Source organism: Strix aluco, chromosome 4 (assembly GCF_031877795.1).
Source record: "Strix aluco isolate bStrAlu1 chromosome 4, bStrAlu1.hap1, whole genome shotgun sequence".
NCBI lineage: Eukaryota > Metazoa > Chordata > Aves > Strigiformes > Strigidae > Strix > Strix aluco.
Genome location: NC_133934.1, coordinates 118,979,666 through 119,002,698, shown reverse-complemented (window position 1 = coordinate 119,002,698; position 23,033 = coordinate 118,979,666). Strand labels below are relative to the sequence as shown.

General features: G+C 38.2%; 1 long non-coding RNA gene across 4 annotated transcripts in view; it reads left to right on the top strand.

Annotated features, from left to right (window-relative positions):
* LOC141923607 (uncharacterized) overlaps positions 1 to 23,033 on the top strand; it is a 183,888-nt gene that overhangs the window by 14,747 nt on the left and 146,108 nt on the right. For all 4 annotated transcript variants that reach the window (XR_012623337.1, XR_012623338.1, XR_012623339.1 and 1 more), the window contains exons 2-4: positions 20,202 to 20,409; positions 21,019 to 21,136; positions 22,207 to 22,301. This is a non-coding gene — a long non-coding RNA (uncharacterized LOC141923607). The remainder of the gene's footprint in view (positions 1 to 20,201; positions 20,410 to 21,018; positions 21,137 to 22,206; positions 22,302 to 23,033) is intronic.

Below are 23,033 nucleotides of genomic sequence, written 5' to 3'. Positions count from 1 at the left end.
CACATTCATGAATAAATGGGTCCTGCCATATTTGGTAGCATGTTTTTTCCAATCTGTGTCTGGGAAATTTATGTGTCTACACAGTGATACAATTTCTGATAGCCATTTTCTCTCCAACAAAATATTAACGAGGTCCTCCTCATCCAGCTTCAAATTTGACCCATGTGAGGCAACGGCAAACTTCTGACCCTAGTTAATTTTACAGCCCTTCATTCAAATTGATTTTGACCTTAAAAGCTTCAGTTTTATCCATGTTATTGCAATTTTTCACTTGCAGAAGTGGTCTTTATTAAACTATGGCAGTATTCTACTCCTGATTTTATTTCTAGTTTTTAGAAGAGTATCCTGTATTTCAATATCCACGTTCCAATCATGACTGATACTCCACCGTGTCTTGTTATGGCTCTACTGTCTGATTTCATGTCCCACTCTATCGGTTCCACTTCCTCTGGTTTGTAGCCTTGCCACCTTTCATAGGTTTCCAAACAGCTAAGTTGCCTCTGTGTTACCTCACCCACTTCAACTTGATGGTGTATAATCCTTTCAATAGCTGAACAGTCTCCATGACTACTCCTATATTCTCTGCTTATACTTTTGTCTTTGCTGCTTTTGCTGATTTTTTTTCTTTCTACTGAACTCTTTAAACTGCTTTTCTTTTGCCTGTGTAATAAAATCAGGTTTGGAGAGTTGAACATGACTCTTTTCCAGTCTTCTTCCTTGGGCCTCTTAGTTTAAAGCTCTTCTGAATGGTTATGCCAGTTTGAATCTTACAAAATCAGTCCCTTACTTAGGTAGAGGCCATTTAAAGTGGCCATTTTCTCTGAATGCTTCCTTGTATATTTATTTTATTATATTATTTTATTGATAGTATTTGTCAGGCTTGAATCATAACAATGATGGGTTTTTTTCTTCTGTGGCAAGAGGTTAAATTATTTGTAGAAATATTATCATCTACCATAAAAGGATGTAAACAACTGACTCCCTCTGGTTCAAGAAACAGCCCCTGTAGAGAGTGTACAAAGTCAAGAATCTTGATTTGGCAGCAGAGTTATTCAATGTAAATCTCATGCAAGCCACAAAGTCATTTTGGCCGCCACTTCTCAGAAAGCTGCTTGTGGATGTAGAGTTTATGCTGACAAATCTCCTTCCCATCACCCTGATCCCAAAAAATGTCCCTACGGAAATACTTCGAGAGAGACATACAATCTTCAGCTGGCAATCCTTTTTCTTTGTATGCCTGGATTTTTGCCAGGAAAGGCCATTTTTGATTCATCTGAGGGCAATATGTATTTGTTGTATTTCTGATTTCTACAGACACCTCTGCTCATTCCAGCTGACTGAACAGCTGGCTTATTCTGAACAGAGCTATGCAGTGCTTCTCTGCAGAGCAGATGTCATTGAACACCACCAATGCATTCCGTTAAGTCTGCAGATGTCTTCTGACTTAGTCAACAATTTTCCATTTCATTTAGGGGGTTTAGGAAGGTATAGGTGGTCCACCAAAGTAGGAATACATTTGAAATAAAAGATTAAAGTAATGTTTAGTTTCACCCCCTAAATCCAGGCAAGTCTCCAGACACTTCTACCATCCCAACTATCTGGAGTATTTGGATGGCAGCCCTCCAGTTAAGTAGTTGCAAGAGGGGTTGCTGGCTTCAATAGATGTTACTTCTCTCCCAGTATTAACAGTGGGTCAACAACTTTTAGAAGAATTCTGCAATAGAAGATTCTGGCACTTCATGATCACTTTTGACCCTCTGTCTTTAATGACTGGTTTGTTCATACAAAAGCTTGTGTTCACATTTGCAACTGCAACTATTACCTTATTAGATTTCCTTATGTGCAAATTGCCAGTGCAGATCCAAGCTGAGAGTTCATATCATGGTTGACATTTGCACAGATTTCCTCTTCTTGTATATTTGGAAGTTTTGACGTCCGGAATGCTGGAGAACATAAAATTCCTCTTGTACTTCTTTCTGTGAAAAAAGCGGGGACTGGACATTTTCCACTGGTTTGGTTTTTTGTTTTTCTTCCCATCCAGCTGCCCTCAGACATTTGCATGTGGCATTTTGGCAAATACAGGTGTATAAGTCATGCTGATTCTTTTGTCTGCTTGAAAAGGGTTTCTACCTTCAGAAAATTTGGCCCTATCTATTCATGGGCACTTTTGACAACTCTATTTGTTGTTGTTGTTGTTGTTGTTGTTGTTCCAATAGCCACTTGGTTGGCCAAAGTGGCACTGTGTTGACACTACATTGGCTAAAAGAACTCCTGCAGTTTCAATTGGCAGGGTTTTTTTCCAATTCCTTCCCTTGATTACTGGGACATGTAGCTAACTTTATACAGATTGTTTCAGCCAAAAGATGGGAACATTTTGTTGAGAGAGCAAAGTGTGTCCTCTTTACGTACTGTTTATTTTACATTTGAGGAGTTCTTGAGGCAGGATGTCCTACATCACTTAGTTTTAATAAGGAAGCTGTCAGATTTTATTTAACTGAACATTATTAAGTGAAAAGATACAAATACTTCAGTCCAAACGTCTTTATACATATTTTCCAACAACTTGCTTCACCACATCAGTTGTTCAGTCTGCAAATGTATCACACTCTAATTACACATAATGTGATGTAATGAAAAGCTTGTTAGTCTTCAGCACAAGTCAATAAAAGAAAACAACTCAAAAATCTTAACTATAATTTGTGTGTTTTTCACTTGTGTGTTTTTCTGTGCATATCTTAACATCTATTACATGTTCTTCCTCTCTTACCTCCTCTTATTTTTCTCTGTGGTGCTTTTCCTGTGGTACTCTGTGAGCTTGAAAACAAATAGGTAGAGGGGAGGGGAGGTAAATAGGGAAAAAAGAGGTCCTGTCTTGTATTGTTTTCCATGAAAAGTGGAGACTAGTCCCTTTCTGATACAATTTTTTAATTTATTTTTCAATCTGTTTTCCTAGCTATTTTTCTTAATAGCTAGTTCCCTCCAGCTGAAACACTGAAGGCAACAATTTCCATGCCCAGAGAAATCACTTGGCACTGAGAAATGACCAATTACTTGTTAAAACAAGGACAGGTAAACCCTACTGAGGCAGATCCATTGCCATAACAATGAATTTTGGCTGATTATACTTTTGGGTTTTTTTCTTCTATATTTATTTTTGTAATGATACCCTACATCTATATTTCATGAAAGGCTCAACTGCCCCCTCCTTGCCTTGTTTGTCTTACCTTCTGAAAGCTGTGCTTTCTTCACATTCTGGTCTCTTAATCTTGTAAAAATTGTCTCAGCATGACATAAATCTCACACATATAAACTGTTCCTGTTAATGTTCAAAAGATGAAATGCAGCTAAACAAGTTAAAGGTGATTATCTAACTACCTGCAGAATAATAAATAAACAAACTACAGTACTTTGATATAAGGAGGTCATTTTACCTACAAGAAGGTGAATGTGAATGTTAGCTAAATTCTAGGATTGGAGAAGACCACTCATTCTCATTCATAAAAAAACCCCTCATTCATTCAATATCAAGCAGCTGGCATTATTGACAGTAGATTCCTTTTAAGGTCAGAATGATGTATCTTTCTCCTCTCCTACTTTTTAATGATATCTGGGATTTCAAAAGAACCTATGGGATTTAGCAACAATTTCCCTTTAAAGGGCAGTTGGATTTGGGAGTCTAACTCTTCTAGGTTCTTTCAAAAATACAAGCTGTTATTAATAAACTATCATCCGATGCCTGTAACATTACATCAGACTTCAGCTTTTTTAAGTCCAGAAGACCATATGGGTAGTGTATTTTCAACGACTTCTAGTTACTTCTAGTTATCTTACCAAATATTTAAGTAAATTTGTTTAGGAGTGAGTGCTCACTGGTAATTTGGCTTTCATTCTAGGAATTCAGGCAAAGGGGGAGCACTCACTGTTTATTGAACACTTTATTGAACTACTAAGCACTGTAATGATAATCTGATTTAACTGTAAAGGTATTCTTATTAAGCGAGATTTCATTTATTTTAATATAGCTAGTTCTTAATATCTAAAGGATTAGGAAGAAAAAACCTACATTGTATGTAAATAAGAGTCATATTATAAAATGTTTTGCATATGTAATTAGGAAATCATGGTAGTTTTGGAGACATTAAAAAATGTCTTCATAATTAAAGCTGTGCTAATATGAAAACCTTATGAAACCCTGTTTTAAGCCCCTCATATCACTTTTCTATGTGAAAGTGCTTTCACCAGGATGTGGCTAGATTTATTGTGGAGAAAAAGCAAAAGTGTTTCAAGAAAATCTGTTAAATAATTTTGCAGTTAAAACATGCTCAACAGAGTTTCAGGACTAATACTTCAAGTGTATGCTTTACGCTTTAGAGGGATGATTCTTGAAATAATAACCTTTCAATTAAAGAGAAGAAAAAAATCTTGACATTATTAGATTTCTTAAGTTAGATCTCATGGACAACAGTTGTGAGTTCTGTCTTCTTCTGTATGATATTACTGTGAGCGAGGTAAATATTTTGTTGAGACAGGTCCTGCAAATGTTTCCTCACTGTGATTGCTACCAAATCCTAGATGCCTGCTGCCTCCTAGAATAAACATATGGCAGGAAAGCTGCTGGTGGAAATTTTGTTTTATATTCAGTGTAACAGGGTAACAATGGTAACAGTTGCCACTGTTCAAAGGGAAATGACTGATTCAAAACAAAACCTTAACCTGGCAACCTGTCAGAGCGAGACAAGCAGTGATGCCAGTCAAAACAGCAAAGGCTGTACTGTTCCTCCTCCCTCACTCTTTCTCCTAGTATGAAAGGCTGTATTATGTTTACAGTGTTTATTTTATCTCAAACTTTTGCTGATGCAGTGCTTCAGTGCTTTTTTATAGTCATTTCCTGCTCTTAGGTGGAATGCTTTAAGAAATTGTCAGTCTGTTTTGTCTGTTGCTGTTGTGCCTGTGTTGCACTTCGATGCCCAAAGTTTTACTGTCTGTTACTCAAAGCTTCTGCTTTGGCTGGAACTGAAGAAGCTGCTCCAAGAAAGGGGTGGGATGTAGCTGCACCACGTCGGGAACAGGTTAGAGAAGGATCTGCAACAGCCCAACAGCTGCAGGGTAAACTCTGGCAAGGCATCTGACAACATCTGGCAGCATCTGGTGAGGCATCTGACAAAAACCCTCTCATCCTCTCTAATGTACTAGGTCAAACGGGGACAGATGGAGGTTTTGTGTTGGTGCGGGGTGGGACTGTATGCCAGGCAGCTGAGTTTTTGAGCAAGGCTTTTATAGTCCAGCAGTTTGGGCACTGAGATCCTGTAATGTGTCAGGAGAACTAGCCAGGTACCACCCTGGGGCACCTCATGTTTGAGGCTGAGGAGCAGCTGACCAATACCACACTCTGCAGTCTGAGTGGAGCAGAAACAGGAAAATGAGTCTTATCAATAGCTCTTGTGTAGAAGGTGAGTTACCTCATGATGATACTTCTTGCTGTGCATAGACTGGGTAAAGCCTTTACTTGCGAGGAGATCCTGGGCTTGGAGCAGTCAGCTGCTGTCACCCAAACAGCATCCTGCACTGCAGTGTGCTTGTCGTAACACACTTCAGCAGTGACTATAGCCCAGGGCAGGAGATTAAAGAGATGAGCGCTGGTCAGACTGTCAACTATTATCTCTTTAAAAAAAAAGGTTTTCCACATTGGTAACAGCACTAAGCAAACTGATTACCCAAAGAGAATAACAGATAATATCTGTGTTCATTGAAGCCAATAGTTCCCAAATAACCTTCTTAAGCCAGGAAGAAACTTAGCCAAAACGCACGTAAATCCAAAGACCTGACCTTCCCCCACCACCTCCCATACCTTGGTGAGTGACTTTGGCCAAGAATGAAGCAGAGAAACATTGGCATTTCCTCTGTCAAAATATTATTCTGCCCCCATGGATGTAGACACTCTTTTCAAAATATATTTGATTTTTATCTGCAAAACAAGAAGAAAATTTCCTCACAAGAGGAAACTTTAAAATCAGCTGCTAAGAAAAACAGCTCTTTTTAAACAGACTATTTACAAATCCAAAGAGATCTGCTTGGCCAGCATACCAAGATGGAGGCAAATAAATATTTCTTGTATGTCTGCAGGGTTACAGAATTAATATCCTTATGACTTAATTGGTTGAGTTTTGGCATGTCTTTTGCTGCTACCATTATCTTCCTGTCAGATGCATTTGCTTGCTATGGACCAACCATAAACCTGGATGATCTGTGTAATGGAAGGGCAGGAGGAAGATTGCTAGGTGTAACCATAGTTGTAGCAGAGAGTAAAAGATAGTTAAAAACCTAGCAGGGTACCTCCCTGATGTAAAAGCACAATCTCTTGTGAAACTTAATCTGTTAAGAAGGAAGGGAATCAGCCACCAGTGCAAGGTTATCATCGTCCACAGCTGTCTCTTGTTACAAGCGTGTCCCACTTTTGATTTCATAGTCAAAGGACAAGGTCTGATGCCACCTGATGATACAGACCAAGAAAAACTTTAAGCCATTGCAGCTGTACCGATTTTAACCAGCAAAGGAATTGGCCACGAGTATTTATGTGGCAGTTGAGACTGTGAGTGAAACAGACTATTTGCTGGAGAGCCAGCATCTTCCTCCCCCTATCCCCATTACATTCATTTTACTTACTTCATTTTCAGCTGAAAAGTTTTGCTTTTTAACACAGTAATACTATAGTTGCTCCCCCTACCAGCTTTCTTGCACCCACCTTAAAGGGGCCTGTCTCCCTATGGAAGCTTTATTGTAACACCTAGAAAGGCTTTTCCTAGCATCTAATCTAAGTCTTCTGTCATACATGAAGCTGATTACTTCTTGCCATCCTTTGATGGAAACAGGATAAGTGTTGACTTTAAAATTTTTAAAGTCAACATCGGCTGATGTTTATCATTCTGTCTTCAGTCTTCTGTTTTTTCCTGATAGGTCACATTTTATAAATTTCCCCTTGTTCTTTGTTCTCCTCAGGACTCTTTCCAGTTTACCACATCTTTCTTAAAATTGAGAGACAAAAATAGATGTAGCAGAGGCTTTAGCAGTCATTAGTAGAGTGGGATAATTTCCTTCCATGTTTTATGTAGAGCTTTAATTTTAATAAACACAGAATTATATTATTCTGTTTTGAAACCCTTGTCTGCAGTTGACTCATATTCAGTCTGTGATCCAACTTACTCAGTCCTTTATTTTCCAGCCTTCCCTTTTTGATACTGTATATTTCAGTTTGTCTTCTAATGCAGAACTTTGCACTTCATAAAATTTCATCTAAATGATTTCATACCTTTTCCCTCCTCCCGCTAATTTATCACACTTACTTTGAACCTTCTCTTTCAAATTGCTTGCAGTCTCTTCCACATCTGTGCTTTACCCAGGTTTTAGGACTATTTCCTGTTCCACCGAGTTATTAAAGACTTCAACTGTGCTGAGACCTTCCTCAAGCATATTCTTTTAGTTTGAAAATAAGCCATTGACAGTTCCCTTTTTTCCACACAGTTGTATACCTATTTTACAGCAATAATATCTAGATAATGTTCCACTAGTTTTCTTAGTGAACAAACTGTTTTTGAGAGAATATCGATTATTTTTATGTTTATTTCCCTACCTTTGTCCTTGTTTATTATTATTTTTTTTCCTTGAGTGTAATTATTCTAAAATATTTTAAAATTGTTCTTCTCATTTTACTCTTCCGGTTTCCAAGCATCTTCAGCTTCCTGGATCAAATTCTTCAGTTGGTGGTTAATCCAGTTCAGCTATAACACAATTCCTTATCTGGTGAATAAGACTCCTGGTTGGTGTTTGTTCTTTACACACTGACAAGCCAAGGGAACACTTTGTACAAAATGAAGTGTGTTCCTTCTAATAGTACATGCCTGTCTGTCACAATATCTTTCCTGTGCTCATTCAATTAGGACTATATAATTTTGGCTGGTTTACAATATTTTTTTAATTGCATTTCCTTCATCTGATGTTTTTCGTTGCTTACTTTCTGTTCCTCCAAGCCTAGCACTTGAACTACTAATTTTTAAAATGGCCACTGTAGATTGAAAGGCCACTGTAGACTTACATATTTATCAGAATAGCCTCTGGAATATCCTTGATATGAGCTGCTTGAAATATTTCAGCATTTATTTATTGATTTATTTAATTGTTAATCTACTTATTTGTTTAATTTAGTCACCTCATAAGGTGGAGCTGATACTGTATTTCTTCCCTAGCAACAGCAAAGTTTCAGATTTTAGTGAAGTTCCACCAGAAAAATGTGATATTAAAATAAGTTTAATACAGAGGGATGTACCTATTGCTAATTTTTGTAAATCTTACTTTCCCTGGTTCCATTTAAGCTTCTGGGTAAACAGCCATTGACTTCAATAGTGCTAGAGTATTTTCCAGTTTTGCAGATATATCTAGTAATTTTTGTGGTACTTTTGTAGAGTAAGGCATTACTGCATAAGGGTTTGAATAACACGATAGGGCTGTTAATATAAATACAATGATGCACAGATGCTGTATAACATAGTATTTTTTTTAGCTCCTAATTTTAATGAAGCTTTTCTGATGCTTTGAAAAATACTTCCACAGTGCAAATGCACTTGGACATTAGACAGTGCTCTCTGTTGGGTAATTTTGTTCTATTTCATCTCTTCCTCAAATAAGATTTAACGAGAAGAACTTTCGTATTATAGTGAAAATAAAGTCACTGTCTAGTATGTGTTCTACTTTTTGTTAAACACTGCTTTCAAGAAATACTATTTTATATTAATGATATGATATTATATGAAAGTTGCTCAGTCAGTTGAAAGCAACCTGTGTAGCAGGCATTAAAAATGATGAATCAAGTTAGTCTCAATATAAATATGAGGGTGTTTCTCCTACCAATGTGCTATTATTTAATTTTACTTGCATTCTGGTTTCTAATTCTTTAGAACACAATCTCTTCCTGTTGTGAAGCTTGTTTCACAGTTGTGAAAGCTACAGATTTAGTTATTTTATTTTAAATGAAATTTCCTATTCTTTAGTAACCACAGGACTCTTAAGAGCTGGAGACTGAAGGAAAACATGAAATGTTTGTGAATCATTCCATGACTATAATAGTTTTTTCAATTATTATCTCATTTTCAAGTCTGCTGGTGGGACATACTTGCATGTTCTGAAATTAATACCTGTTTAGTCTTTGTGTTTTACTTTTGTGTCTGCAAGTCAGTCTATTTGATTTTGAACAGGCTTTATATCCCTTGAATATGAAAAGGTCTAGGCAAAATTAAACGAATCATATTTGTGAGTTTTATCAGGCACCAAATAGGTAAGGGCTCACTCCTGTTTAAAATAGGATAAATCTTTAATAATGTCTTATGGTTTGAAAAATAATACTTGTTTCCATATTCACTATTTAATGCACTGGTTGAAATTGCTTTTTTCCAGCAAAATAGTGTTATATTAGCTCTGTTGCAGGTCATCTGTACTGATGAATCTGATTCACTATATGTACTTGAATAGGACAAAGGAATTCAAAGAGTTAATATTACAAGATTCTTTGTGTCATAGTTTTTAAAGTAACTTGGTCTCAGACTGCTATCCAGATTAGACTCCTACTTTCTTGCAACATTTCATATCAGTTTTCAAAAACACTGTGCCTACCATATATATACTTTGTAATAAATATCTCCTTCTTCAAAAATTTATAATACTCTTTTCTGTCCAGAACAGCCTATTATTTCAATGGTGTCATATCACTTGTTTTTTTAAGCTGCCTTAATTATTTTTATTTTAAGATCTATTGTTAGGTTAAGTGGTTTCTTCAGACTACATTTATTTTCTTTGATATATGACATTATCCTAATGATAGCCTTTCTGTTGAGGTCTTATGTTTGACGAAGTGTTTTTGCTGAAACTGGAAGCTAAGATCAGACAAGGTTTCTTCTCAAGCCATAATTCTAGTAAATGAGTCTGTCTGTGTGATATGTATTGGCAGAACAGAATGAGTAATTTTGCAATGAATAATTTATTTGATAAATGTAGATTCTCACTTTACTTCAGTATGTTATAAGAACAAAGCAGTTACTTTGAATTATTCATTATTCAGATTTAAACAATTTTTATTATCAGCAAATTACTCTAAAATTCATTGATATTGATAATTTCCCTGGGAATATTGACTCAGATAAATTTGAAACTGGAGTTTAACTCTGGTTAATTTCTGGTACAGTAAACACAGTTTCTGCCTCCAAATTGGATAAACTTTTGAGTGCCTGGCACTGTTGTTCATCATGTAGTTTTAGAATATGGTTCCTATGAATACTTGTGCATCAGTTCAGAAGCTCAGTTATATATAGTATTTGTACCACATGATTGCTTGAGTGTTCATGGAAAACACATATAAACAATATTTAAGCATATTCAAGGTGAATTTGTTTAAAAATGTGTGAAAGGAAGGAGACTATCAAGTTTACATTATTTGGCTGAGCTTATAAATTATATAATTTATAGCTTCATCCTGTTCCAATTCAGATCTGCTCCTTTCAGTGGAGGAAGGCTTTGTACCAAGTGCAGAACTGGTTGGGAATGTGACACAGCTTTCTGCTCTCCAAGCAGACATGATACTGGCTGAACGTCTTGGCCCTGTTTTTTCCCATCAGTCCCAGTGCTTTGTGCTGCATCAGTGGAAAATTGAGTGTCTGAGAGTTGTCCTGGGTGAGGCATCCCTGCAGCAGGTCTGTGCTTCTCCTTGCATGGTCTGCAGCTTAAGGAGGTTAATCAAAAATCTCGATCTCCCCAGAATTGGGGAATTTACTGGAACGCTAGGATTTGTCTCCAGTGATGACAAATAAAAATGACATCTGTGCTTCCATCTTTTGCCTGTAGTTTACCAGAAGAAGGTGCGAAGGTTTAAGATCATGACAACATCTGTCTGTCCTGCCAGGAAGACAATAGGGGTGTGAATTCTTGGCCTCGGGAATTCGATTGCTGTAATTAGATTGCTGAGAGGGGTTTTTGCTCCTGCGGTGTTTGCTTTCTGAAGTGAACACTGTGTATAGCAGATAAAAACAAATGTTCTTAAAATAGGAATTGGTATCTGGAAAAGTTAAAAGTGCAATTCAGTCTTCAGCTATTCAGATGCAGGTCAGATGAGAAGCTCTTCAGGACTTAGTGAATAGAAAAGAGTAAGTGCAGAATCTCTAAAATGTTATGCTAAAAATAATATTCCTGAGGAAAAGAAGAATAGATTTCCATCTAAACACATAATGTGGTGCTGCACCTTTTCTTAGTATTGATGGGAACATTGGGACTGCTTCCAACAAAAAAAAGGTAATTTTTGGGGTCATTGTAGGTTTATTTAGGGTGAGACAGACGTACTGAAGCCCAGTGAAAATTTCAACGTTAATAAGGGAAAACAGTCAAAGACATTTTTTTGGTGGCTATTTTAAGAATTTCACCTGAGTTCTTCAGACCTCACTGCCCCTCTCATTATTGTTAATATCCTGATGAAAATGTGTTTTCAATCTCCGGCATTCCAAGATTGCAAGTAAATAATTCTGTCCTTGAACCATAGTGCAGATTAATTACTAGCTGGAAATTGTTCCTCTTGAACAGAGAATATGAAAGTTTTTAACAAAGAGAATATTCATTAATCTTGTGAGATGTTTTTTTTGGAAGACAGCTATGTATTTCTGAGGGGAAAAACACTAACAAGCTTTAGATAGAGGGCCAAATTTTCTGTATACTTGTATATCACATGTGTCCCAAACAAGATGTTATAATAGCTGTGTGTCCTTGTAATGTCAAGTGCAATGCCTGGCTACTATGAAGCAGAATATTTGTCCTGAGATGTTAAAACTTTAAATGTGCATTTTCAGACCAACCTGAACAATCTTGTTTTAACAGACTCTTGAAAAATATCAATTGCTAACAGTCTGAAGAAAATTATTTAAAAAAAGACAATGGAAATATGCAATAAAGTAGACAGACACACATCATTTTAAGGGCTGTATAATTAAAATCTGTGTGTTCTCTATCAGGAAGTTTAATCCATATAAAAATATATATATATATGGGCACCTTTATTATAGTTTCTTACATTTTTTTACTTAGTGTGCTCTAGTCATGTTACTTCAACATTAGGTGGAGCGATGTCATTGCAGCTCTACTTGCAACATGAGGAGTGTTGCTGTTGCTCCAGAAGCTTGCCAGCTCTGAGGGTATGCTCTGGGTCCTCTTTAGCTTGCTTTATTCTTCAAATTCATATAAGACACTATGGCTTGTGTGTATTTTATGTGTTCTCCTTTGATCCATAGAGTATATTAGTCTGTTGTAAGTTGTGGGTGGCAAGCTTGGTTCATAACCTTTAATTTTAGAGCACTGCTTTGGTCTTAGGAATCCTTGGAACAGTTTCTCATATCAACAAAAATTGTGAATGTTCCCCAAATACAAATGAACTTTGGAGGTGTAGACTAAAGATCTGAATTTTTCCACTTTTCACTTATCAATAGGGTAAAATTAAAGTTTTGCTGTAATGACAAAACCCACTTTTCACTTGAACTTAAAGGTCAGAAAGTCCTTTTGACAAAGAAAATTTAGGAACTTGTAATGTTTTCCTTGAACAGCTCTAAGATTGGTACTTTGGACCAAATGAATTCTAGAACATCGTAGGTGAGGGAAATTAAAAAAAAAGAAAGAAATTTTTGGGACTACTAAAGACTGTAGATCCTAAAGGCTAAAATGATGAGAAAGAAAAAATATCACATTAGGAAAGAATAAAGGTTCTAGAAAAAACAAAACAGGTAAGAAGAAAAGGCTACATAATAAAGTAAGACTTAATGAATCAGTTTTCTACTGATGGCCACTAGAAGGGCTGTGCTTGGCACACCCTACACATCTGCATTTGCCGTAGATGTATTTTTTGTGTGGCTGCATACCTAATGGAATAGGTACTTGATCATTATGACTAGAGCTAACAGCAGAATTCAGGGTCATGGGGAATAGGAGAACAGTGTGAGGGTAGGAGTGTTTGTGGACACTACCATCAAATAGTCACAATAACCAAACCCACATACTTAACAGTTACTGCCAGGTAACGCTGAGTTAATGGGACCAAATGCTTGAAATGAATTTCTTGCTGCCATCTTGTGTCTAAAGACAAAATGGCAAGGAAATTTCTAGAGTTACAAGTACTGATTTTACATTCAATATCAGGATATTCCCCTTATTCCTCTTAACAGCAAAGTGTAGACAAAGGCTGGTCCTAATATGAAAATTTTCAAAGTTGGCCCTTGAGAAGAATGGGAAAGTGTAATTTAGCTTGTGCAAGAGATTCCGTGAATTTTTGGCGAGAAGTACTCAGTAGAGTGGCAGCTAAGGTGTTTAAAGTTGCTCTCCCCAAGCCTGTTCCCAGCAGAACAGTTTTATGAGATGCCAGAAGAAATACTTAATAATATTACTTTCATGGTACACAGGGTGGAGTCTGTGTTTACAATATTGGTCTCCCTATTAATTTTCTCCATGAACCCAGACATAGTACACCTTCTAGCAGTGTTGTACCATGCTACAGAAAGACCCCAAAGGGCTGTTGCCTTGTTATATATAAGATGTAATAGGAAAAATGTTGTAGCGTACAATAGGGTACTTTACAGGCTGATCTGACAAACTTAGACAAAGATGACATTACCTGCTACATAAGTTTTTAGAGTAATTTGTCTCACAGTCCTCTTCTTCATTCCACCTGTTCTTGCTTGTGAGCCTTTGCTTCCCTGCGCTCCCATTCTTATATCCTGCAAGTACCATCCAGTTTTTAACTCTTCCCCTTCTCAGCTGAACTGAAGCTTTTGGCTGACAGAAAGGGCTGTTACTTGGGACTTCTTTAAAGGGAAGCAGTGCCATTTCCATTTTTTTGTTTTTTTCAGAAGGCCAGCTGTGAAGGACAAGTAGAAGTTGACTGCCACTGTAGCAGGTTTTGTGGTGGGAGGTGCTTGCAGTAGCAGTAGCTCTGAGTTGTTGCCTAATGCTTACCACTGACTGCAATTATGATGAACCCACCCCATACATCCATTTACTGCAACAGCTTTATTGCAAACATCTGAAGAGACTGTGACATCGGTATTTACAATGTAATGAATGAAGACAGTGGTAGTAAGAAAATATTGAAGAAAGACAATGCAAAATCAGTTCACCTAGATAAGTGGATTCACGGGAAGAGATTTTCAAAGCAGAGGAAAAGAATGATCTTGCACTGAGAACAACCATCCACAGTGTTCCTTGTTGCGTGCTAACCTCCACATCTATATCATCCAGTTCTTTAACAAATGTTTGACTTTCTTTCCAAGCTGTACCTGACCCATCATAAATTTGTTTGCCAGTGAGGTATGGCCATGTCTTTTTGGGTCATTTTTTTGAAGATCCACACTTACCATGCTGTCTGCACACCCAAACCTCTTCAGTCCTTAGCTAATAATGTCAGTGCAGTGTGAGAAATTGGTATACATCTTCCTCTTCTCTGTCAAACAAGCAAACATCTCGGGGGTTCTTGGCATGAAAAAAATGTTCTGTGATATTAAAAGTAAAGTCAGTCAATGGAACTTAAAGTTTCTGGCCTGAATCAGTGATGACTGAGGTCTGTTGACTTTAATGAATTTATGTCTGCATAGATGAGGGTTGGAATTATACAAGTGCAGAAAGCATCTCTTCATTCTGTAGGCTCTGGAAATGCTGGCGTAAACCACTGGAACAAACTACCCAGGAGAGAAGTGAATTCTCTCTCTCTTGACATTTCTAAATAAGACTAAATGTCTTTATGGAAGATATATTTTATTCAAACAGAAATGATATGGCTCAGTGCAAAAGTACCTGGATGAAACTCCGTGGCCTGTATTATACAGTCAGATGTCTTTTTGGACCTCAAAATCTAGTGGTCTTCAAAGTTTTCTTTGTCTTACTTTTTGCAGTTTCATGTTGTTGGTTATATTTGCTGCTTCTTCACTAAGACTGTAGACTTTTGGGGAGCCAAAAGCCTTTCTGGAAAATTGCCTGCAGAAGGACTGTAGAGAATCTTGTAAGTGGTTGAGGTTTACCTTCCTGCTGACAGTAATGATGAATAGTTATTGACATATTGAGGCACTGAAATGAAAATTCATTCTTAAAAGAATGTGGAAGTGACTGTAACATGCTTAAGACATATTTAATCGTAGGTGAAATGGTAGACAATGTTCATTAGACATGGACTATCGTTAGGGTTCAGTGCTAACATGGCTTGAAGTGACTTTCAAGTTCTACTTCTCAAAAACTATTATTTGGCTTTGTTTTTCAGTTTCAGTCATGCATTGCAGTGTCAGGTAATATTTGGTTCTTAATTTATAACTTATCGTTGCAACACTGAACTCTGGACGTTCCCATATTTTTTGATGAAAGTTTAGCTGCTGGCACAGAAGAAAACAGTCTCCTGAAAGAAATGGCTGGACTCAACATCCATCCTCAAACTGGATCAGTTTAGCATTGGCAAGAGTCCATTTGTAATCAATCTGCTAACAAAAGAGTGATAGAGCAGCTACTTTCCTTGAGTTAAATAACTGAAACCAAGCCATGGGGTCAGTCTTTGGTGCATATGTATCAATCTGTAAATAGAGTTGGCCACATTTCTACAAGGAGTTATTTCAACAAATACAAAGTTGTCTGTGCAGATCTAAATACAGTCTGAGAGGAAGGGAAGGGAAACTTTATATTTCAACTGACCTTTAGGAAAGAGGTTATGTCACATAGAATAGGGATAATTTAAATGCTCCAGAAATGCACTAGCTATGGATGCACTTTCTGATGAAAGATCGGAATTGAGTACAAATAGAGACAGCTAGATGCCCTAGAGCATGTATTCTTCACTGATACCATTTCAGGATAGTGATTAAAGGCTTTGCTAATGTAATGTTTAGATGTGCCCTCTTTCATAAGAGAGCGCAAAATCCTAAATATTTGGGCTGAACTATGGGAGCTGTTATTACTAGATGCTAATGTATCCCAGAAAAAAAACTCAGTGGCCTAGGAGGAACTGGAATATGCTAAACATCAGTTTTTTAAAACCAGTACTTAATAAAAGTGGTTTCCATAGGAACTCAAATCCATGAGAACTGACAAGGTTTTTTAGGGACATTATGACTGCTGTATAATAGCAATAATAATAGTTCTTGTATCATCCTTATGTATGCTGTGTGCGTTTTGATTTCCTGATATTATTTTTTAGAATAGAACCGGGACTGTATTTTTTCATTTGAAACACGCCTCTTTGTACCACCTCCTTAAGTTTCTGCAAATTCATTCTTATTATTTACAGAAAATTTACTTAAATAAGTATGGACTGAAAAGTTTGGGATTCGCTTGTACCATCAAGGAATCTTCTTGCTGCAGATTCCAACTTGAATTCAGGCCAGGCCAGCAGAGGAAGTCTTTTAGAGCTGGTAAGAAAATGTCAGATGTGCTGTTAAGAAATTGGACATGTGCATGGAACCTTCATCACCCTCCAGTACATTTTCTAATCTCCTATTACTGATCAGAGCCAGGGCCACTTGACATTGTCTCAAAATCTGGTTCCTACTCATGATGGATTTCTCCTGACATCTAGGTTGTAATCAGTAAGCTGGCAATCACTTTTCCTTTTACCAGTATGCGCATAATAGCACTATTTGCAACCTCATGTCTCATTTCTAAGTGCATGTAAAAGCAGGATCTCAGTCTTTTGCTTCTGTATTTCCATTCATCTGGACTCCTTTCATTTGTTTCATCATTCCTCTACTCATTCTTGGATAAGATATACTATTCTGTAATTTATAATGGTGCTGATTTCTTTGATGATTCTGAGGCAGGCGGGAGTGAAAAAGCCCTTACAGGTTGTACAGCCTGATAGGAGATGGACTGAACCACCTTTAGTATTGGGAGCTGCTCTGGAATTCAGCTTCTGAGGTTTTCTGGCCCAGCCAAGCCTCTAGCAAGGATAAGTGTCCTCATCTTGCTTGCTTACAATTTCTCCTCTCTCTCCCCTTTACCTGCACACATGACTGGCTCTATCTGGGGTATGTATATGTGTTAGTGTCACATTTACTAATTATTATATAGTGTGGTTTTCCTCAGTGATGTATTTAAGGAATGCATAAGGATCATTTGTATGTCTACTCTTACACAGCAGTGCAGAAAGTGCTATATTATTTTTCAGATAATTGAGCTGTATGTGCTTACACAACTTGCAAACCAGTTCTTTAACAGAGTTGATTCTCAAATATAATTCCAAAGTCCTTGTCTCCTAATGGTGTAGATTTCCTCTGAGACTTCACCTTAAAGAGAAATCCTTTGGTTTGTCACTGTGACAGACCCATTTAATAATAAAAGCCACTGGAAATAATCATGTATTTTATTGGTGTTTCTACACATTGAACTGTAGGGGGAGGTAAGGTCAGACGTTGAATATACGGCAGCAACTGCAAAGTAATGTACAGCATTTGTTTGGTGTCCAGCCAAGGATTTGCAGTGCTTTTAAAATGGTAAAGTACATCATAGAAAATATTTGATGTGCCAAACCACAGAAGACGGTTGATGATGGTTATGGAGTGGAAGAGACTCTGTAATTAGTCCCTGTAGTGTATTCACTATACTGTACATTTTGCACATGCTATTTATTATACTGCTAGTAACATGTTTGTAGTCCTTTTTTTCCCATAGTATATTATCATGAACAGAGACCCAGCGGGAGAGTTTTACTTATTGTGAAATAAGAGTTGTGCTTCTTGCTGTCCCCTTCCTTTCGTAAAAATCAAGTTAGCATTTCAGGAATGAACAATGCAGAAATGTTTTATTACTGTATAGAAGATTGTTGTGGAAACAAAATTAGATGTAACAACATTAACATTCCCACCCCCCAACAAAAAACCAACAGTGACACCCCAAACCCAAAGAGAATTGTGCTAATTAAGAAATCGGAGAAAGCTGATGTTTTAAACTTCTCCTATTCTCCATTCATTTGCTTCCTTATTTCTCTATTAATTTTCCCACCACCACCATCACCACCATTCATTTCTTTTGTATTGCCTTTTCTCATCCTGACATGTGTACAGTTCAGTCTTCTGCTCCAATGGAGACATGATCTGGCTAGCTGCAAACTTGCCAACTCGCCATGAGCAATGCAGCTGCACCAAACCAGAGCTTAGCACGTGCTGGACACCTCTGCAGGTGGGAATGCAACTTCTGTGCTTCTGCTAATGCCTAAACTGGATGCTACATCAGTGTGGTGTGAAGATATCTGAAGGCTTTCTGGGGAGCTGCCAGTGTGTTTTGTTGTCCAACTCTGTCAGATCCTCAGGACAAGAGGTGACTTGGCATTTGTTTTGTGTGTGTCCAGGCACCCTGGAGCAGGGCTGAGTGCTTGCCATATAAAGCTGACCCTCCATTTCAAAACTATCTGTGAGAAATCCTGAATTTTATAGTTTTTTTCCTGTAACCTAGACTGGATGATCCCTTAGGTTCTGTTCTGTTTTCACTTGCACTGGTAGAGCTGAGCAAATCAATTGAATTCAATTAAAGGGGAGCTTAATGTTTTTTTAATGTTACCTTCAAAAACAATTAAAAAAAGGAAGTTTGCCTAGAAGTACCTGATTTGAATTATTAGAGAGATATTTAAGGTCTAAATGTGGATTAGTTTTCAGTACAAAAAGAGCATACAAGACTGAGACTTCTGTCCTTCAAGTGCTTGGGCTGCCACTTAATTTTAATCTTGTGAGTGTCCTGTTTGAAGTTGGCGCTCTCATTTGCTTAATGTCAAACAGGTTGTCGTGGTTTAACCCAAGCTGGCAACTAAGCACCACACAGCTGCTCACCCACTCTGCCCAAGCTGGGGAAAGAGAATTGGAAGGGTAAAAGTGAAAAAACTCATGGCTTGAGATAAGAAGAGTTTAATAATTGAAATAAAATAAAATAGTAATAATAATAATGATGATGATAATAAATTGTAATGAAAAGAAAATAAAAAAGAGAGAGAAATAAACCCCATGAAGCCCTGAGCAGCTGCCCCCCTGACAACCTTCCCCCTAGTTTTATTGCTGAGCATGATGTCATATGGTATGGAATATCCCTTTGGTCAGTTGGGGTCAGCTGTTCTGGCTGTGTGTCCTCCCAACTTTTTGGGCACCCCCAGCCACCTCACTGGTGGGGTGGTGTGAGAAGCAGAAAAGGTCTTGACCCTGTGTCAGCACTGCTCAGCAATAACTAAAGCATCCCTGTATTATCAACACTGTTTCCAGCATAAATCCAAAACATAGCCCCATACTAGCTACTGTGAAGAAAATTAACTCTACCCCAGCCAAAACCAGCACACATGTGCATAAGTGTTTGTCAGGCTGAAGTCTGCAGCTTTCTTCTCAAGGCATTCACAATTTACTCTGTGTGTTTGCTAGGCAATTTTAAACAATGCACCTTTATTCTGTTTACAGAGCTATGGATCCATTTCTCTGTGTTTGTGGAAATAGGCATTTGGCATTTTCAGAGATGCCTGAGCCAAGCTCAAACCTCAGTGTTTGGATATGGGGTGATGGTAGACACATGTCCTGTCAGTTCTACAGTTTTGTTATTTTTCAAATGTATTTGATTATACACGGGGCTTATATAATGAAAACAAATCTTTCATTAGTCTGTTTTGGGAGGGCCTGTGGTTGAAGACAGGAGAGAGGAATGACAGAAAAGGATCATGAGGAGGGAGGCAGGGAAGGATGAAGGAAGGCAGACAACCAATGGTGCTACAGCAACTGAGGGCAAAAATTCTGGAGGCATCATTTCAGAGATGAATGATTAAGAGCTGGCTCTCTCCCAGCACCTTTGGAGAAGTGAAGAAGTGGACTGGTGATCCAGACATTTGTTCCTGAGTCTGGACTGCAGGTACCTTTCTGCTTGTGCGTCATGCTGACTAGGCTGAGCAAGAGACTTTAGGAGAATGGCAGTCCTGGGGTTTAACCTTGTAAAGGCTCCTTCCCTCTCACACTTGCAGTTTTCCAGGTGGTAGGAAGAGGATACCAGGTCCCTGCCATAGGTGGTCTCCTCTGGATTTCAGGGAGAGGAAATAAGGGGGTAGAAGGATCAAATTGAATGGAAAGGTAGTCCCTTCAAGACTACATTTTAAATTAAATCAAAATTAATTAATTCTGTTACTATGTTTTTTACAGGTTTTATAGCATCATGGGACCTCATCAACTGACAAGCAGGGGTGAACAAAGCCTATCCATATTTCTCTTTGCTAAGGATGTATTTCACAAATCAGAAACTGAAGCACTGAGTAATTACAATGCCTGGATCTCAACCAGACAGAGTCTGGGACAGAGTGGCTGACTAGTCACATCTGTTCTGTGCCTTCTCTGCAGGACCTGTTCTCAGGTTAGGAGCTGTAATGAACTTAACCAAAATGAAGAGAATTTATGGTGATATATAGAGCATGGCAGGAAAGCAAGCTGGAGTTTTCATGAGCCTGAAAAGGCAGAGAACCTAAACTGTAGGGAAAATATCTCTCTGAAGATGAAGGGTAAGATTCTCAATTGATGTACATCTCTGCAACTTGGCATCAGTGAAGCTATGCTGATTTACACCAGCTGAAAAATCTGGAAGGGAACAATGCACTTTTTGTTTAATTTTTATGTGCTCCTCAGACCATCCATCACATTCAGTTGGAGAGGAATAACATTTGGTAGATGTTTAGTCTTGATTTCTTTTTTTTTCCTGAAATGGGAAGTGAATTAAATGAAGTGAAGACAGAATAAGGCAGTTTTATTATTAAAGCTAGCTGAACAGTCTGAAAAAAACCTAAAATTAAATTAAAAAAGAATTTGTCAAATAATGTATTTGACATAATAGCAAAATATGGGCAAATACATTATTTTTTATAAGAATTGTTAATAGAAATTTAGATAAGTAAATTGTGCTGGATATGACTAGATTTACAAAGAGTTGGCTCTATGAAACTGTCTAACTAATCCATCTCTTTCATAGTCTATTTTACATAGCCTCTGCCTGTTGCACCTTTATCATCCACTGGCATCACTGAGTGCTGAATGTTGTCAGAAGACCCAAGATCCAAGGATTATCATTTCTGTTCTAAGGACTGAAAGTGAGTTTGGAGCTGATTTTGCTGCAGTGGTTGGAATCATGTGCCAGTACTGCTGTGTACCCTTTACAAATGGCTTGTTCTGAAGAGAAGGTGGTAGAGTGTTGGCTTACTCAGAGACGGGAGCACTGTGCCAAAGCAGTAGAAATGATTTATGGACTGAGGTCCACGCTCACCCAAAGGAACAAGTGGTTGTAAGGGGCTCCTTTCTGTTTCTGCCTAAGCCTGTTGTCAAAGGTGGAGGGGAAGAACAGGCGATGCCAAACTGCTGACTCTCTCATGTGCGCGCAATGTTAGACTGCAAACAGGGCTGAGGACCCGGCAGACTTTTGTCCATCACTGCTAAATATTGGGCCATGCATCAGCATTGGCACAGAGCAGGAAATGGCTGGTGCCAGCAAAAGTTTTGGAGCAAGTCATTTCCCCAGGGGACCAAGGAATTGGATTGAAACTCTGGGACTTCCCATTTAGGACTTGTTCTGCTTCTGGGGAATACACATATTAAATGACCATTATCCAGCCCAACGGTAGGTCACAGTCCAACCTGTACTAGCTTTAAAAAGCTCATTTTTTGAAGGGTGCTGCAGTTTAGTGTGGGAAAAATATTCCTAAAATATTATTCTCAAGGCTACCAGCCAAACTGTACAAACCACCCTTGCAGTCAATGGCAAATAGCTGTGTGGGAAATGCACTTCCTATTTCATAGACAATTTTGCCGTTTCTGATTGTTATATTTTGCATCCCAAATCAGAAAAGAGAAGAGGTATGTGGTATTTTCAACAAGATATGCACTAAAAATCCCAAAACCTGTTCTGGGAGAGTCTCAGTGAATTTGGAAACACTGAAGAAGCCGGGTTTACCTCCCAGGCAACATGGCTAGACAAAGAGCTGGGGAGTCCAGGGAGCAGACCACCTTGATACTTAGCAAAGCAGGTGGGGCAGGGCAGTGGTGAACCAACCACCAAACAGCCTCTACATCAGGGAATGCCCAGTTTGAAATAGGTTTACCCAGCGTGAACTGCAGTGGGAGAGGAAATGCCAGTGAGCACAAATTTAAATTCCTTTTCTTCCAGCACAGGGAACTGATGATAGAAGAACAAGATTTGCTGGCAAATCACTTTGTGAAGAAAATGGAAGAGAAATGGTCGGCTCTGGCTTCTGATGATGGGTGAGCAAGATTTGAGCATGTACTTTATTTGACCTACAAACTGCATGTGGAATGTGCATTTTCTTGTGGAAGTGTGGTAGGCAATTTAGTGTTATGCCCTTTACCAAGAGACGCAGTGAGATTCAGCTGAGTTGAGAGTGGGGAGCTTCTTCACATCACATAGCAGTCCAAGTGAGTAAATATGTGGGCTGTGCTGGTACACAGTAGTACACCAAATGCTGCTCACATGGCTTTAGAGGTGTTCAGTCTGATTCAGTGGCTACCCAACACATTTAGTGCCAGAGACCTATATAACAGTATGCTGCTCTTGGACACACAGTTCCTGAAAACATAAATCCCTGTGTGTGGTTACTGCATAACCAGGATCTGACTCATTGCTTCACAAAGCACTTTTAGTTACTTTGGAAACCTGATGATGTGCACTATACAAACCCAGTAACCATGCTACTCCAGTCACGGTCTACTATCTCAGAGCTGTCGAGAAAACTTTGTTCTCTGTCATCCACACCATAGCCACTAGGAACTTCATGTGACAACCCAAACAGGATCCTGTAGCTCCAATGACTCTGAATCCATCCCCTTGGTGTTCCGGCTGATGGGGAGCTCTCAAGAGGTGTTAGTACCATATAGGCCACAGGAAAGTATTGTACAGTTTTATTTCCATACAGTAGGGGGTAGTAAAATACTCAGAGACTACATGTGCAAGGAGAGAGTACCAAATAGTAGAACGAC